Source organism: Lepidochelys kempii, chromosome 7 (assembly GCF_965140285.1).
Source record: "Lepidochelys kempii isolate rLepKem1 chromosome 7, rLepKem1.hap1, whole genome shotgun sequence".
NCBI lineage: Eukaryota > Metazoa > Chordata > Testudines > Cheloniidae > Lepidochelys > Lepidochelys kempii.
In genome coordinates this window covers 8,960,387-8,974,672 of record NC_136386.1, presented here as the reverse complement: position 1 = coordinate 8,974,672, position 14,286 = coordinate 8,960,387, and the positions used below count along the sequence as shown (strand labels likewise).

The 14,286-nt window shown below is 42.6% G+C and overlaps 1 protein-coding gene across 2 annotated transcripts in view; it reads left to right on the top strand.

Annotated features, from left to right (window-relative positions):
* The first annotated feature begins 251 nt into the window (after positions 1–251).
* The window catches only part of TAFA4 (TAFA chemokine like family member 4), a 113,041-nt gene continuing 99,006 nt past the window's right edge, over positions 252–14,286 (top strand). The window contains exon 1 of one of the 2 annotated variants that reach the window (XM_073354808.2): positions 252–410. The gene's annotated coding sequence lies outside the window, so the exon portion shown is untranslated. The other variant, XM_073354806.2, reaches the window with a different exon arrangement.

The following is a 14,286-nucleotide window of genomic DNA, read 5'->3' as shown; positions in this document are numbered from 1 at the left end:
GGGCTCCAGCCGGGCGCCCGGAAAGCACGGGGAAGGGCACGGAGACCTGGGGGCCGGCCGACTGCCCCCGCCCCAGTTCTGCAGCCAGCGGTGGTGACTCGCCTCCGGCGCGGGGGCGGGAGCGGGGCTGGCCAATCAGGGCCGGCTGCCATGGCCAGGGGGGTGGCTTTCTGGGCCACTCTAGTTTCAAACCGGAGCTGCTGCAGCCTCCCCGGCTGAGTCTCCGCTCGCCGCGCTGGGGCTCGCCCGGGAGTCGGGCGCAGCTGGCCGCTGGGGGGGAGTCCCCGGGGGGGCGCGTCCCTCCCCTCCCCAGCCTCCCGGCCCCACCGACCCGGCCGCTTCGGAACGTCCTTCCTCCCTGCCCGGCTCCGGCGGGCGCGCTCCGCCCGGGCCATGGGCGATGAGCCTGGGTGAGTGAGCGCCGGGACGCGCCGGCCGGCTGCAGCTGCGCCCCGGAGCCGGGCTCGGACCCCGCGGCCCCATGGCGAGCGCCCGGCTGCCCCAGGCGCACGGCTGAAGACAGGCCGGGAGAGGGCTGGGTCCGTCGGTCCCCGGAGCAGACAGACAGACAGGCAGCCCGGCTCCAGGTGAGGCCGGGGGGCGCCCCCCTGGGTCTCCTAACTTTCGGGGCAGGGGGAGCGGGCGGCTCGCCAGCCCTGGGTCCTCCCCTTCGGCTCCTTGGGGGTCCGGGGACCCCAAAGTCTGGGGAAGGGGCTTGTTCCGAAAGGACCCCGGAGCGCCTGTCCCCCGGTAACCTGTGGCGGCGGGGCTGGGGGAACTGGGCTGCTCGGTGCCGGCTCTCTGCTTCCCGGGGGGACCCCGGGGGGAAGTGGGGTGTATGTGAGCGGCCCCGAGCAGGGGGAAGAGCGTGGATCTGCGGGGCGGGGAGCGCCCCAGGGCGGGTCACCCCATCGGCCTCCCTCCGGGGAGAGCCCTTGCGAACGGCTGCCCGTGAGTTCGAGCCCGGAGCCCGAGCTAGTGGCTGTCGGGCGAGCTTGGGGAGGCGGCGGGGAAGAGGCTGCCTACGGCTGGCGGTGGGCTCTGCCCTGGCAGCAGGGGTAGGACCCCGCCGTGCCGGGGAGTTGATGCGACTAGCGGGGCACCAGCGGTGGCCGGTGGGAGCTGCCCGGGTGCAGCCGCGGCCGAACGGATCGGGTTTGCTGGGGGAGGGCGGAGACGTGCCGGGGTTTGTGGGGTACAGGAGGAGGGTCCCCCTCCTTCCTCCTCCAGCCTATTGGCACCCTGCAGCCGGGCCCGCTGAGGAAGCGCTGCTGAGGTCCCGGTTTAATCACGGGGAATTTTATCGGGGAGATAAGCGCCTCGGCCCCCAAGTCCTGGGACAGCCGCGATCCACCCTCCTCCTGGCCCAGAGGGCAGCGCTGGTTAGCCGGGCTCTCCTCGCTTGTCTGCTCCGCTTGTTCGCTTCCTCGCCTCTTCCTCCGAGCGCTCGAGATGCAAGACAGGGAAGCCCTGGAAGGGGCCGAACAAAGTTTCGGTCCCATCAGCCTACCGAGTTCAATGTGGTTACGGTTCCTCTTGCGGTTCTGCTATTGCCCGTCTCCGGAGTCCTCTCCCGGCCACTACGCGGGTGATCAGGGCTCGTGTCCGCAGCTTTGGGTTTACTTTTGATCACTTGCGTTTGAAGGGCTACAGAGCGGAGCCTGCCCTCGAATGAGCTTTCAATCGCTCCTAACCACAGCTGGATTTGTTTAGCCAGAGGGATTGCTCTGATTCTGGGAGACTCCAAAACCCACCCAGCGCCGGACTGAAATGTTCCCTCCCCTGTCCTGAACGCGTCCGCATCTGTCCGCTGCGCTCCGTTTTGTCTGGCAGTGTGTGTGCAGACGACAATATGTTAAAAATCCACAAAATCAGAAGGTTCATAGGATTTTTTTATATTGCCAATTTAAACTATATTTTGACTCTTTCTCACTGATTACTCGTGCGGTACAAAATGAATAACTCTTGACAGCATACTCCCCATATGCCGCTCAGAATCCTCCAAGGTGCATGCTTAATCATTGCATTACAACTTGAGCACAGATGTGTTTTGAAATTGCTTTGACATGTATGTTTTTCTGACAGTGTTTCATAGCATGCGCTATGTGCATATTTCTGTAACTATAATTGCTATGTATAGTTAAAGGGCACAATAGGAATGTGCACTTCGCTGATCATTTAGTGTAAAAGTGTTATTAACAAAGTGCAACATTTGTTCTGCAAACCGGTAGTAATACAGTTTAATCCATGAATGCAATTATCAGAATCATTATGGATAAATAACGATTTATCTGTTCCCAAAGTGACCCTCTGAGTATGTGCAAGCTGCATCAATTCACCAATCAGGACCTCCATTACTTGAAGGTAGACCTAGCATTTTACAATGCTTTTTTTTAAGTACATCTGCCTTCAGATTTGACTCGTCTTGCCACCCCCATAAGAAAGTACCAGCATGTCAATTTACATTACTAAGAATATCTATATTTGATGTAAATAACATACTTTCATGGCTGTTCTACCTGTGAAAATGTCATGAGCAATCAGAAAAGCTTATTTTTGCAGATGTCACGGTTACATTTTTGTTCCTGAGAAATGGATTTGACTTCATTTTGCTAAACATTATGGTTCCTGAAATAGTTTTTATTTCCTGGACCAATTGTCTCACCGCTGGCAACCTCTTAACATTTTCAAATGGGAGTTCTTGAACACATACTTTATTTTAGCTAGGGATATTACAATCCCCATTCCTCTCAATGAAGCAGGCATTCTTTGTTGACCCCATTCCACTCTGAAAATAAAAAGCACCCCATCCTCTCTCTTTCAACACTGTAGCTTTATTCTCTGCTCCAGTGATTTACTATATCACTTACACTGATGATACTTGCTATGTAGATGATTGGGGTAATGTGCATGATGTTAAAACTGCAGTCAGTGGGGATTAATGCGTGGGTATGACATCACCAGCAGCCAATCAGGTGACTGCTTTGGACACACATTGACCAAAACTGTATTCTAAAACTGATTTAGTGATTCTGCATTGCTTCTGATGACTAGGGCAAGTGTTGGCAGAATGGACTGATTCTTAACAAGTTTGGATTGCCTTTCCCCTGTCCCCAGAAGGAGTTGAAAAATACCCACTTTTCAAAGATTTCGGGTTAAGAGATCGGTTGAATGTTGATACCTTAGTTTTCAATAAACCAGACATTAGTACAGTGTGCTACTGCCTGATTATTAAAATAAAAAAACCAACTTGATGAGGTCTCAATCCAGACCATGAGTTGTCATCTGAACAATCATGTTTCTATACATCCTATATTTGCAGTTGCAGGCACTAAATAACATTAGTGCTCTGGATGTGATCCTACTGCAACCTTTATATGAGTAGCCACGAAGGGTTGCAGACCTGGGCCCTATCTTTTTATTACCTTGCTATACTCCAATTAAAAAAACAACAACAATAGCTTTCGGTAACTTTTGCAGTATTGGGCCGATATTACTGAATCTGACCCAACTTTTGTAATGCACATAATGTCTATGTACAATCTGTTCTCTTCCACTTCATGACACTCACTTAAACATTATTGTTATGTTATCATTTTGGGCCTGATCCAATGAAAAGATTTTGATTGACTTCAGTGGAATTTGAATCAAACCCACGTGTGGATATACCAAATACGGTCTGCTTGTAACTGGTGTACATTCCTTTGTTACTATTTTTTTCACATTCCCTAGAGTTCACACTTTTGAGCCGATTTAAAAATATTTTGTGCACCAGGTTCAATCACTGGAGTGTTTAATTTATATTGTTTCTTAGCAATTATTAAATAATCACTGCAGTTTTCATATGTAGGAAGTATTAAATTTCAGTGACCCGCATGAAGTATTCCCGCATTGCCCTGATGCTCCCCAGGAGTGTGTGTTCTCATGCCTTGACTACCTGTAAGAGGTGACAGGATACATTTAATGAATTACCTTTTAAATTAGAAGGCAGTAAACAACTCATTATTTGATTAGAGCAATATTAAAATTAGTAGAATGTTATAGTCTTTTCATATCCTGTGGCACAATTTTACTAGCTAGGAAGTGACATGAGTTACTGTAGAGAGGGGAAGTCTCTAGAGAATTGTAATGATTTTCATCTGTGTGAAATCTAATATATATATATATATATATTTTAGTTGATACTATTGCAGAGTTTTTGCTTTCTGGTTTAAATAAATACAGTTTGTTATTTTGAGTGAATTTAGCGCTTGTGAAGGGTGTTGGGTAGACAGCCTTGAAGGTTGAAATCCCCTAATTAGAGAACAAGAACAGCTTCGGCAGTGCTAAAGCAAGTGTGATAATGGTCTTCAGTTCTGTTTTGAGGGGTCCTCTGCCTTCTAGAAATGAGATGGTAGCTCTGTCCCCAGCCTCACTTAATCTTTGGCCTCTATTCAGGCTTCCCACCTGTGGTCACTGTGGTTTATGTGATGTGCTTAACTGCCTGCTGAGGTCATGATCCAAAACTCGTTGAGAAGACTCCATTGATGTCAATGACCTATGGAACAAGCCCTAAGAATGTCATTTCAGTTCACATACACCACCAAACAGGTATCACATGGTGACATGGGGTGGATTTGAACTGGTGATCAGTAGCAGTGAAAGTACGTATACTGTCTTCATTGATTCTCCTCTGCCAATTTTTTTATTTAGTTAGGGTCAACTCCTGCAGTCCTCACTCAGTCAGAACTCCCATTTTGCCGGAGTAAAGAATGACGCTCTCAGGATGATTGTGCCTGAGTAAGGACAGGCTCTATCTGATACTGCTTCTGATTTTAAAAACATGTGTGCAGGTAAACAACAACGAGGTGTTTGGTTGAGGGTGGTTAATGACGGTAAACAATTTTCAGGTTCTCCTTGAAGAAAGGTCCCTATAAAATCTTGAAAGTGTTCCACTCTTGGAACTCCCTTTGACATTAATGCGTGTTCTTCCTGCTGTAAAGCCACTGCAGGATCAGGTACTTCATTTACAACTACGCTTAATTTTATTTTACCGTAAGGGGTGTATATAGTTAGTAACACCTGGATGCTGCAAAGCAAACATTTCATACTTCTCCTGCAGCGTATGTGTCCCTGCCTAAGCCATTGTATTAAAGAAATTTCCATGAGCCAGGAATGCTAGAATCTCTGCAGCATATATTCACAGAGCCAGCTACCATCCCTGCACTGGCTGGATGGTGTTTTCAGCTGTAATGCATGCTGAGCGCTTGCAAACGAGGGGGATTTACTTTGGATTTGTGCCACTGTAAGCAGAGTGTCCGTGCTGCTCTAAAGAATCCCAGGAAAGCCAATAGGAAACGGCAGGTTATTGCAGATTTCCACAAGCCACATCACTGAAACGGAACACTTTTTAAGTGATTGCTTTGTAGCTCCTTTATGCCATGGGCCTGATTCCTTACAGGAGTTACTCTATTGGAGTCCATGGTTTTATGCCAGTGGACAACCCAAATGAGGGAAAGTAGAATTAAATTTCATGGTGGTGCTACTAATTTTTGAAAAATGTAATAGTAATTGAAACACAATGGAAGGGAGAGCTTTGACCATAGAATCTTCATGGTCAGGTCTGTCTTCTTGTAGAATATTTTCCTCAACAAAGTGCCCACACAAAGAACGTCTCTCTTTCTTGTTTGAAATGACAGCTCCTGTGCTCTGGGAGACTGAGCAATGATAAATAAAGCAAGCAACGGTATTTATAAATCATGCTTTGCATGCAATGCTGAAGGTAACAGTTTGGTTAATATACCTGGTAAAAAAACCAAACAAACAGGTTTGGGCTTTGTTGCCTTTGTTTTCTGAACCACCAGCTGCAGTACAGGTTTAATTATGTTGGTAAAGTCCTGCTGATAAGAAGTGTGTGTTTTCAGTTGGGCTAAGCCTGGCCATCCTAATTGTGGGAACAACTTACACCTGGTAAAGGTAGGTTGGGACACTGACAGTTTGGTTCTTAAAGGGACAATAAGCAATTTTTCCACGCTGTATCAAGAAAAACGAAAACATGATTCCGGTTGTCAGAGCAAGCCCTAGGCATGGATAAAGCAACTAACAGATTTAACAATTTTGAAATGAATTGCAAACCTCTGGCTCATGTTTGTACAGTCCAGGATATCAGAAACTATGCTTGCATTTTACAAACTATGCACCACATTCTCCTTGGACATAGATTTCAAGGGTTACTAATTATGTAAGTCTGCGGAGAATTTGGCCCTTTGTTCAGTAGCTTTAGTAAGAGTGAGGGCCAAATCTAGACCTCTTGGAAGCAGACAGAATGGCACTGAATGTTTAATTCTTTGCAAAATTAAGTTTTGGTTTTTGTACTGAGATGCCTTTCAATGGCAAACGTTGCAATGCACAGATAATTGTGATAGCTTGAGAATCTGATACAGCAATTAAACAGCAGGATTCTGTTCTTCCATTTGTTGCAAGAGACATGGATGTATTAAGAATTCAAACCTTAGCATAAGTTATTGATGTGTCAGTGGACTCCCATATTGTTACCCACCTTAACACTGTGGAGGTTGTGGTATTTTAGGATCAGGGGATGTATGACTGGTTGGGTCTAGTTACCTCAGGATATCTGTGGTGCTCCCATTACGCAGTGAAAAGTTTGTGTTTCTGGTAGTTTGATCGGTGAATAGAAGTACATTGCAGACGTATTTATGTAGTGAAGTGCAGACGTTTTCATTACTAAGGAAGGATTTATCTTGTTACAGTAGTGAATTTAGGATGCTAAGCTGTGATATTTTTCCTGTTTCTAGAATGTTATGTTGCATTAAAATCAAATCCGGGTGACCATCCTTTTCAATTTAAACCACTACAAGATGCTAATAACGTTGGAGACAGCAAGTTTCCAACTTCAGAAAAGAGCATCATTTATTATTTTTCCTGGTAAAATTCATTCAACCCGCTGAGATTAACTGTAATTATTTTTTAAAATAAAAGAAACTTGGTTTGGATCTTCAGCACCAATAACCCTTGAGGATCCAAGCCATGACATAGTAAATCCATCTTAGTAAAATTAGATTTTTGGGTCTCCCTAATCCCCCCTGCTTCTGGAAAAATAAAAGATCCTAGAGCACATTTAGTGGGTACCCCACAAACCCTTTTCATTCATCCCTGCCTCCTGCTCCCAGTCACTGGGAATGATGAGTGAAAAAATCTTTTTGGACCTGGCTACTTTCTGCTGTTGCCCTGTACGCCGCAGACCTTCAGGCTGGTGGGGGAAATTGGCTGAGCCATTCCCCCAGGTTCCTACTATTGCTGCTCCAGTGGATGGTTTCTGATTGAGCACCAGGGTTCTGAAGTTCCTTCTGCTCTCTTCTAATGAACAGAAGAAGTGGGATGCTTGGCTTTGCTGGTCTACATGTGCAGCTAACTACATGCCTTGCCCCTGTTGCTGGAGGCTTCACTAACTGCTCTTTAGAGGAGCTGTGTTTCAACAACAGGCAAACAGCTGCTGTTTCTGGATTTGAAGTGGTCCGTAGAACTTCTTAGGAGGTCTTTGTGGCTGGTAGGGCCTCCACAGCCACCCCAGCCTCGCTTCACGGGTGTTTTGGGAGGAGGTGGGTTACGAGGCTGCATGCTGGGATATATGGGGTTTAACTCATGGTGGTTGTTGCTGGGCCTGACTCTTGCCTTTAGTCCTGTGGCGTAGTGCCTTACTCCCAGGAGTAGTCACACTGATTTCAATGGAACTACTTATGGAGGAAGGATGCAGCATGAACACAGGTGTACAGGACCCATAAGGATTATCTGCTGCGCTTGCGTTAACAGAATTTGAGCTGTTTGATATGTTAATTTTTGTATCAAATATTGTGTGCTTAATTCCTGCGAAGCACCTAGAGTGTAAGATTGGTGCAGTAAAATTTAAACAAAACACAGGTTCAAGCCCATTTGTATATAAAAGTACTCGGGCAATTGAATCTGAAAATGGTTTCATAACTTGTTGGAATATGGAAGAATTGCTGTAAGGGGGTTCAACAGATGGATTCACTTCCGTTATTTCAGTTCCTTAAGCAGCCGTTCTGAAACTTCAGGTGAACATGCATTATTCTGAGGAATCGGATAAGAGAACACTTGAAACTTGCATGACTGAAGCCGAAATATATTTCAGGTGGGTTACTGGGAAAATATTTACCAATTGCAGGGTTTGCTTGATTCCAGGCTACAAGGGAAAGAAATGGGAAAAACTGAGTTTTTTAATCTAACATTGACTTTTAGTCTGGTGCTGGATATTTTATTATTTTTGTTTAGTTTTATATGTTTTAGCATAAATGAGTAGGTATTAACATAATCCGAATATCTTCACAAATGCCTACTTTTAAAAATCTGCAGTGAGTCTACTATTTAGGAGAGTCTTACCTGAGAAGGAATCTTCCCCCAATTTCTAGATGTACCTGACACAGATAAATGCAGGGAGGGATGGTTTATTTTATGGAAGGATTAATGGAATGCTCCAACAGAGGAATGGATCGCTACGTTGCAAATAAAGTATGTTTTAAAAATGAATGGCATTCAGGATGTACTCATAAATTAAAAGCACTTCTACCAAAAAAAAATCTATGTTCGTCTTACTGTGCATGTTGTTAATAGTTCAGGACATTCATTATTTAGATTTAGCAATAAAAAGACCATACAGAAGCTTTGAGCACCTCAAAAATAATTAAACTTATCATAACAATGATAACGTGTATATTAACTTCAGCCTGCTTGCAGCATTAAATAATTCAATGGAGATAATTTACCTCCGTCAGCTGATAAATAAATAAACTCCCCTCCCACCCCCACCAACCTGGAAAAATCCCCAGAACATCTCTTTATGTCCATCCTGTGCAGAAGCATACCTGTTCTACCGCCCACCCCGAACCAAAACCCTCAGAAATAACATCAAAGTTATTGTACAAATGTGAGAGCTTATTGCAAACGTTGGGGAAATATTCCTTCCAATGACTTGTTACATGACTTCCAGTTCTTAACAATCTTGCATGGGCTCCAAGCCAACCAATAATGTATCCAGAAATGTCCAAATTCCTGCATATGATACTCTAAATCAGTTTTTCAGCCCCATTTCATTTGCACTAGTCCACCCCCCATGCATGTATGTAGCGAAACCAATTAAAAGGGCTATACAATTGTTTAGGATTTAAACAGTTAATTACGGTATAATCCTGCATCCCCCTAGGTATCCAGTACTCTCAGACTTTAGCAGAGGTTACATATGTATAAGGACAAAAAAATTCTGACCCTGTTTCTGTCTACAGAACCCTGCAACCAGAATTGGGTTCTGCAATGGGACTTACTCGCATGAGTAAAGGTGAAATGATCAGGCCCATAATTGCTTCATCTTAAGAAGTTGTATCTAAATTTGAGTATTTCTCAGATAATGTTAATTTATTTGAAAAACTGTAGATCACATTTGTTCTCTAGTCACAATCTATTCTCCAGCTTTCTGTTTGTTGTTTTTGTTGGGAGGATTAAGGGGACCAGCATTTAACCAGCCTCTTTGCAAAAGGCCATGAAAGCCAGAGGAAAATCAATGTTTTTAGCACTGGTAGGCTTTTGAAGTGTGGAAGTTGAACATATTTCCCAGTGAATTGGACTTTATCAGCGAATAAGCTATTAATGTTAAATCTTGCTTAGGACTGTAGCAGATGATGGCAGCTATATGTAATAATTGATTGTTACCAATTTGGTTCTCCTCTTTGCTAAAAACACCATACTAAATAAACCAATTTGTAATGTTGGTGTAAGTACATTTTTATATACAAATAACATGTTCTGTTACAGTTATGTACTGCAGTCTTTTGTTTAAAGTCTTTTTTTTTTTTTTTTTTTGCTACACAGCGGGTTAAAGCAAAAGATGTAACAAAAGTTAAATTTTGAATACTTTACTAAAATTGCTGCTGGTTATGAACAGTAAGGTTTAAGAATAACATTATAAAATGGGGTTTTGAATGGATCTTTCTGTATTTCTAATTGGAGCGCTAACAGTAAAACTGTACCCTCCATATAATACATATGCAATTTGTTTTTAAATGTCAAACCAATTTTTGCTGCTACTTTAAAAAAAAATCACAAGAAAATAATTCTGTTCAAGTTCCCCTTAAATATGACCAAAATGACAATGACATTATTAAGGAGAAGGACCAGACTAGCTGGAGGATATGCATTCGTCACATGAGTTTCACAAATAGATGTTGATTTAGATATTGATAGTAAAGACACGTTCTAGTCATTTTATAGAATTAACAATTGATCAGCTTGTTATGTCCTAGTCCTTCGTTACAGCGTGTTTATTCATTATTGTCATTACAAAGTGGAAGTAGCTGAGATCATGATGATTAGCAATGCAAAATCTAAAAGCAGTGAAATCTGTTTTAATATTAAAACTTTTGCACGGATACACCCTTTTGAGTAATGTATTGATTCCTGCATTTCACAACACGACTTAACTTAAACATCTTTGTCAATTTGCAGTTCACTTACATTTTTCAGAAACTCAGGCCTATGTGTTTTCACAATATCAATGAATCAGGCTTGTAACAGTGTAATGTGCAGTGTAAAACATTCTTTTCAAATTATATTAGGTTATGTCTTGGTCTATGTAAATATACATAGATATATAGTTACAACTGATACACTTAAATATGCTGGCATAGGTGAATGCAGAGATGGTATTGCAGCAAATATATTCATGATTGTTTGTTTGCTTGTTACTAAATGTGTCATTTCTTCTAAATCAGCAGTGACTTAAGCTTGGGCAAACTTCAGAACAAAAATACCCAAAGAGGCTTCTCCTGGTATATTTGACTAATATATTGAAGAAGATAAATAGTTATTTTTAAAATGTATTACACAGTAGAACTGATCACAAAGGGAAACCATTTTACAAATCTGAAAGTTAAGGTCACCCTGAGATGAAAAGGACACTTACGGTGACTAGAAAACCTCTGCTTCCTGAAGAAATTGAGATTCAAAGTTTACTCTTTTCACAGTTTCTTTTATAAAGCTTTGGGATCCCAAGTGTAAAAGCAGAGTCTGTTTTGATGTTCAAATATTTCAAACTATATAGTACATGGAAAATAAGATTCTATCTTCCAGCCAATGCTATAGATTAGTTTTAGTATCTTAATTTATCTCAGTGTATCAAGCTCTAATGATGAGTTTTATAATACAATATCATACTGTTTTACAATAAAATTGGTAAACATTTAATTTAAAACTTTTAACCAATACTTCCCCCCCATCTCTTCTTTACCTTTCCCAGATAACCCTTCTTGTTCTAAAAATCCAGCATATATTTTAGTCATACACATATCACGGAGCAAATAATGCATAATTCACACTTCTTGTGTGAGTATGGAGGTATGCTCAACAGCATTTTATTAGGATTTGTTAATTACACTAATGAATTATTTTCTGTCTGACTCTCTCATCTTAGCTAATATTGCTAACCTGTTTGAGCTGAAGCAAATCAGGACAACATTGATATATATATTTTTGAAAACTGAATAATGGTAGATCTAGACTCATAATTTTTTAATTAGGTCATTTATCTTCATCTATGTTTATCAGTGGAAAGTACTAAGATGTATTAGCAGTTTTTTATGACATGTTTACATACATAACAAAAGTTAAAATGTAACCGAGTTGTGTATGGAATATTTCTGATTTCTTCTTTAATTTTCAGCACAACTTTATAGTGGTTTTTTGTGTACTAGAGGGGTTTAATTTGCTGCTTGTTTTGCTGTTTGCAGTAGTATGGCATGTCATTGCTTATACAGTAGTTTAACTTAGGGTGTAATTAATATTTGAGTTCAGACTTTGAGCCTCATCCTGCAAAAACACTGCAATGCTCCTTACTGAGAGTAATAATACCTATCTTTTTGTTTAGTGCTTTTCATCAGCAGATCTCGAAGTGGTTCAGTCCTTTAATGTATGTATCCTCACAATCCCCCTGTGCGGTAGGAAGATGGTGTTATCCCTCTCTGACCTTTTACAACTGAGGCACAGAGAGGCTAAGTGACTTGCCCAAGATCACATAAGAAGACTGTGGAAGAGAAAGGGATTGAACCCAGTTCTAGGTTAGCACCTTAACCACTGGACCATCCTTCCTCTCATAGTCCCTTTCTGGTCAATGGGACTGCTCACTGTCGTAAACACAATATGGGTTTGATCCTGTGCCCACTGAAGTCAACAGTAAAACTCCATTGACTTTCATGGTGCAAGTAAGCCTGGTCCTGTTTCTAGGACTGGGTCCATAGCCATTATGTTGTGGATGGTATTTCACTGTACAGAAACTCATATTCTGCTCTTGGGTAAAATATACTATGAATGTTAATGCTGGCAAAATACAGGGCCAAATTCTGTTGTTACACTTGTGGAATCCCATTGACTTTAACCCATGCACTCAAATCCATCCTCATTTGTTTTAGTAAATAAAAATATGAACAGCTGAAAAATTTAGGAGATATGTGATCTCTCAAAAGCCATTTAAAATATATAACTTGCAAGATCAACTTGAAAAAAAAAGACAGAATCCTGCACTCCTTATTAAAGCATAATTCCCATTGTCATCTCTGGGAATGTTACCTGAGTAAGGACTGAATCAGAACGTGGGGTTGTATTTCCTATGTGCAGTTGTATGCAAAACAAACCAACCAACCTTCCACATCAAAGAGACTGGATTATGTAGTACTGAACTGCTGCGGTATTTTTACACATGGGAATCTCAAATTTGAAGCCGCCGGCATTTTTTTAGGTTTATATTTACCTTATGTAAATTCCTTCCTACTATATGAATTAAATGTTTATTTGTTGTGAAATGGAGGGGTATAACTATTCAGTAGGGGCCTATTCTAAAGCCCATAGAAATCTAGGGTAAAATTCTGGGGAGAGGAGAGTAGTAGGCTGACAGGACAAATTATTTATAGCTGGTCAAAATGTTTTTCAATTTTTGATTGGAAAAAGTGCCAATTATTTTTTTTTTTATGGGAATCTGCATGAAAACCATTGTCTGACCAGCTCTGCCAATCGTACCCGACATGCTGCCATGCTAAGGTCTCAGTCTTGCAGTTGATGTGGTACCGCCTCTGTATCAGTGCAGAGACCCACTGATGTGAATGGGGCTCTGTTTGGGTGCAGGGATCCATCAGTGCTGGCTTTCGTTATGTCAGAGTGGCCATATACTCCTGTAAAATTGTCTGCTGTCTGTGGCCTTTGTTCTGGCAATGTCCGTCACTGGAGAGGACCACTGCCCTAGTGAACAATAGCTGATCTGATCTGCGTTTCTTTGACAGAACGATAGAAGGGGATAAGGGCATATTGCTCATTGTATTTTTCATCTCACTTTTGTGTGGCAGCCAGAGAACTTGATTCTGTGGATGCCCTCATGGGAGGAATCCCATATACGGTACAATGCCGTGAACGAGAAAGCATGCTTAAATTGATCTCCTCGTCCTTAAATTTATCAAGCAACTCCCAGGTCATGGTGGTTTTCAAAGATGAAGATCCCATTGCCCAGAATAGGATGTAGCTATATATGAAAATTGGGACTAGAGCAGTTTAACTCCTTGTACTTCAGGTCAGTGGGTCACTGCCCCTGTTGTTATAGCATTGTCCAAAAGCAGTGTTGCAGTTCAGTGGTTTTCATCCTCTCCAGACAACTCTATTGCTTCTCTAGCACGAGACCTCAGCTGGCTCCCACTGCTGCTTATCCAGTTGTGCTTGGAATTGTGCTTTGGCTTCTTCTGACACCAGTCTCCCAGCTGCCAGTCTCCCAGCTGCAACTCAAGCCCAGCCAACTGGAAGTGGGGACGTCTCAAGGCCAGGCACAGAGGGTCATAATTACAATGGCAAAGGGACCCTAGAGTACCATTCACAAAAAGCCTGAGGTAAGGTGCTAGCACTGGTTTGCCTAGCAGTGGTAACGAACTGTTGCTATAGTTGAGTAATAAGTTTAGGGCCAGTGGAGCTCTTGGCTGATGGTGGGCAGGATTCGACCCTTGATAACTTTTAGACTAAAACTTTCTTTTTCAGGAAGTTGAAAAAATGGTCTCAGCCAATGACATGGAATATCTCTTCCCTTTCTAGGGAAATACCTGCAGGAGAGGGTCTGGGCTGCAGAGAACTATGGGAGGATCCCCTTTTAGTGTTTTCCTAGGGTGCATGGCTTGTTCTCCCCACACCTTATAGGTGGTCATGTCATCAAGGTTTCCTTTGCCTCCGTTAAAACCCAGGACCATCTTTTAA